Genomic DNA, 5163 nt, shown 5'->3' on the forward strand with positions numbered 1-5163 from the left:
TATGGGTGGGCCGGGGCCCCCTTTTTTACAAAAAATTTGGGGGGGGAAAAACCGTATTAAGTACAAAAAAAGGACCCCCAAAAAACTCCCCAAAAAGGTGACCTTTCTTTTGGGGCCCAACACGGGTTGTTTGTCCGTTAAACCCCTTTTCCCCCGGCCCAAAAGGCCCCAAACCCCTTCTTGAGATAGGAGCCCCAAATTAAATGACGCCATGGACCAAATTCTGGCCAAAAACTTGAATGCACCCAAACTCCTCTAAAACCCCCCCCCCAAAAGCCCCAAAGAATAGTACAAAATTTTGCGGTCCTTTTTTCCTTATTTGAGCCCATCTGGTTCCGAGGGCTAATTTTCCCGATTTGCCCAAATTTTCCCGGAAGATGTTGGCATAAGAATCCTTAAATACCAAAAGTCATAACGCCAAAATAAAAGTGTTCCCGTAACCCCTTTTGGGGGGAAGGTTGTCAGGGACCAAAAAGGAAGCACCCCCAACTCTTAGTGATGCTTTTCTCACTACTAAAAAAATTGGAATTAGCTACGAACTTGGTCGCTAATCCGTCGCTATATTACTGGTAGCTAATAGATATTTGTCGTTAATCCGTCGTTAAACGTATACGGTGGCAACCCGTCAAGCAACATCGACTATCCCCGTTCGAAACTCGATCATCACCACCGTTACGTGCTTTGGTGAGACGCGGTAGGGACAATCCAACGCCTTAAGCACACGGGCCCACCATTCGGCGAGGCTGGCCTGGACATACTCTATTCGTTCCTGCCTTCGGGGCCTCATGCTCTCGCGAGTTCTTTCCCCGGGGTCGACGCGGTGGCCGGAGCAAGAATTCTCCCCGACGGCCATATGGGCTCTTACGGGTCCGATTCTATTTCTTCTTCCTCGGACTCCTCCATTATCGGAATATATTCGGGAAGGACCCTTTCCCTTTGTCCAGGAAGTTCTCACCTTGAGCTTCAACTGGTTCCTTCAGCGGAATTTCCGCCGAGTCCATTAACTCATTAGCCTCTTTAATCTTGGTCTTGACTTTTTGGATATGCTTTTCGAGATCCTAAATCTTTCAGTGAAATAAGACCTCATTCTTTCTCATAACCTCTAGCTCAGGTGCGTTCTTGGTGTTTCATTCGGATTCCGAGAAGGTTGCAGACTTGGGCACGAGTAGTTTTGTTCATTGTGGGCGGCACTTGAGATCACTTAAGCATTTAAGCGAAATATATGAAAGCAAGTAAGTCACACAAAGCAATTTATAGGATTACACTACTCACGTTCCTAAGCATACTAATCGTTTAAAACATAAATACGCCATTTGAATCAAACCATTGCCCCATAATCATTAACAATAATGTTCTTCCCCCAAGGGATACAAAGATAAAGTACAGACAGTGCACAAAATAAATCAGCAAAATTGTCCTCTATTGGTGGATGATGAAGCCCGATCCCGGTCAGTCTTGGCCTTCTTTGCTTTTCGGAGGGTGGTCTGGATATGAAGATGGGCTGATGTCGTGCTGGCCTCCATCGAAATTCCTTCGTGTGAAAACGTTGCGAGTCGACTTCATCTAAAGTCTAATAAGCTCTAATTCATGTCTCAGACTTTCTATGATGGCTTTGTCATGCTCGATTTTCTCTAAATACTTGGCATATCTGTCATCAGCTCTCCTCTGAACCAAAGAGGCTCGAATCTCGATTTACGAATCCTTGTCTTGCACACAGCTATAGAGAATAGGTCTAGGAGGAAGTGTGCTGTTACACCTCGGAAAAACTTCATGTCGTTATTGTCACTACCCGATTAGGGAGCCATGACGGGTACCCGAAACTGACTACCGAGCACCACTCACTATGCTAATCATCTTACCCAACCTGAACATACACAGACTCCAAGGCAACACATACATACATATATATATATAAGCTCTCACGACTACAAAAATAATGTACAAGTGATATACATCGATGTGTACGCGCGAGACAACAACTACCCATGCATAAGTATTTACGAGCCTCTACTAGAGTACTGAGACATAAAGACGGGACAGGACCCCGTCATGCCCGAATATATATATATATATATACACACACACAAAAAAGAATATGACTATAAGTAGCACCTCCGGAGTGACAGAGTGCTCCGCGAATCCGCCGATGTTCCTCTGTGGGCGTGCACCGTCTCCTTGTCTACCACGTGGGCATGGACATAGCATCTCAAAAAAAACGTCGCGCACAAAAAAATGTACCGGACGTACGACGAAAAATGTAATCGAGTATGTAAGGCATGAATAATACTAGCATAATAAAGAAATAATAAAAAGATAGGGCGAAGATATAACCTCGCTTAACTTTTAAAAAGAAAACACTTGTTACGCATATCAAATATACCATCATCGTTAACCCGCGTTCGGCAACTATCGTGCCGCCCACTAGTGGTGTTATATCCGACCATACAGGCACTAGTGTTTAGCTTAAGCCGCCCGCACGCGGTGTCACGCCCGACCCTGTGCACGGTGTAATCATAAGCCACCCGCCTTAATACGCGGCCATGCCCGCCATCTAACCTGTGTAATCTCCATTATATACTTATCATAAAGCATGCATTAGAAATCAATTGAATACTACAACTCTATCGGGGTGACGTAAGGTCGAGAACTCCCGATTCTGTTATGGAGTAGTCGTGATCATCATGTCTCACCTTGAAGGAACTAGCATCACAAGGTGAGTCTAGCAACAATGAATAATATCAAGGAATCATATAAGGATCTTTGGCTTCATAAGAATACCATATCATAAGCTTTAGACTCTCTAGGCTTAGACTCATCATCATCATTGTCATATTTGCAATGCATCTCTTATCTTTATTTCATGTAGGTCTTATTAACCATAGACTCATAGTTTCGGAATACGAGAACATCATGGAAAAGTTAAAGTCATATTATAGGAGTCATGCCTTAGAAAAAGAAGGGACTAGCCTCACATACCTTTATGTCTCTCTAACTTTATCAATTAAACGCTTTCCTCCAATGTTCACGATTCTACATTCAAGAAAATTCGTACTAGAATTAGATAATCGGAAACATACTTAAGCTAAAGCTAAAGCTAAACTAAAATTAGAAGATTTCCTTTGTTTCTACAACTTTCTCCATATGATATAACAGCTCCCAAACATCAATAACAACATTCATAATACCATAATCAATAACTGCGACGAGTTCGACATTATACAATTCTCAAAGTTTCCTCTCAAGGTCATCCATAACCATGGCCATAATACAACACCACATTCATCCTCATATAATGCTTCTCCAATATTATTAATATCATTTGTAACAAGATTATACTCATATCATCTCAAGAATTATGATTCATGTCAAACTACTATTCAAGAATATCATTATTTCACAATTGAGCTCCATATTCTATCTTCTTCCATAATCTAAGTCTTTCAACCGTTTAATATTCTTGATAACATGAAATGATCATAAAACTCACCTTTGATTGTGTAGGAATGGGTTTTGGATGGAAATGCTTCACTTGAAGAAAACCCTAGCTCCACTTCCAAAGCAATTCTTGACTTCTAGCAACCCTAAAGAGCTTCCTTGCACTTGATTTCCTTGGATTAATGATGTTGATCTTTGATTTGCCTTGGATTTATGTTAGTGAAATGTGTAGAACCTTCTGAGAGTCTTGAGAGAAGTGGTGAGAAGTCAGAAGAATGAAAATTAAAAGTGAGAACATATATTTATACTTGGAAAATACAAAGCTCACGGGAGTTATACGGACCCTTATACGGTCCGTATAATATTATACGATCTGTATAAGTGCCGTATTTCACCATCAGGGAAATTCCCTTTTCTGTAAGGTTATACGGACCCCTTATATGGACCGTATAAAGTTATACCGACCGTATAAGTGGTCGTATAACCCCATTTTTCTGAAGTTAATCTCGTCGATTCGTTTGATCTCCAATCCTTATGGAACCTTCTTAGCACTTGTTTAACACTTCATTAACAATATAAGGAGTGTTATAACTCTTTCTCAAGGCATTATTAAATCAACATTAGCTAGGTACTTTTCAAAATCCTTCCAAAACACGACTTATACCTTGCCTTCCTCAGCGAACTTTCTTCTCTTTCCCCAAATGTCTTTGGAATCTTAATTAGAATCACCAAGTAGCCTTTCTTACTTGTAGGGACATCGTATTCATCTCACCCTATGTTAGTCTATCCACCACATGACGACATGGAATTTTTCGAGGTGTAACAGTTGGGCGGTGAATAGGCCAACGTAAGTTAAGATGTATATGATGTCCTACTAGTGTTAAGGATACTTAATGATTTAATCAAGATTCAAAGATTTGAGGACATAAGAAAGCTTGTTGAGAAAGTTAAGAGAGAATATTTTACCGAATGCAATGTACCGGCGGTATTATTCTTTGGTGATTTACGGGGTTAGAAGTTGAACAAATTAAATCTGCGCAATCTGATCGGATTCAGGAAATTATGCAGACACCAGTCAGTGTCGACGGGCTGTCGACATGTCGACGGACCGTCACTGTGCACCATCAATATGTTTCTGCATATTGAGACCTGCAAGCGCCAGTCGACGGACCATCGACACGTCGACGGGGCCATCGACCCGACCGTCGAAATGTTTCTGCAACTAGAGATTCTCAGGTGTAAGTCGATGGATCGTCGACACATCGATGGGTCGTCGACCCGCTCGTTGAACTGCTTCTCTGGAACTTTCCAGTTTCAGCTATAAATAGACGAGTTGTGCTCCAAATTTTCAGATTTCAGTCTCTCTCTAAGTCCTGAAGGTTCTAGAAAAATTCTCTCATCATATCATCATATATCCAAGGGAAATCAAGGAGTAAACACCAAGAATTTGTAGAATAAAGTCTGAGGATGTCTCACAGGGTTTATTAGACCAAGAATCTCTTTGGTGTTGAAGTGGGGTTTTCTCCAAGTGAAGTACTCTCATCCAAAGTCCATTCCTACATCATCAAAGGCGAGTATTGTGTTTAATTCATGTTATTAAGATTTTGAGAGGTTAAAAGACTTAGATTATGGAAGGGAGGAGGATATGGAGTGAAAATATGAAAATAGTGATATTCTTGAATGATGACTTGACTTGAATAATAGTTCTTGACGTGTTATGAGTACAAT

The sequence above is a fragment of the Lycium ferocissimum genome, chromosome 4 (assembly GCF_029784015.1).
Source record: "Lycium ferocissimum isolate CSIRO_LF1 chromosome 4, AGI_CSIRO_Lferr_CH_V1, whole genome shotgun sequence".
In the NCBI taxonomy this organism is placed as follows: domain Eukaryota; kingdom Viridiplantae; phylum Streptophyta; class Magnoliopsida; order Solanales; family Solanaceae; genus Lycium; species Lycium ferocissimum.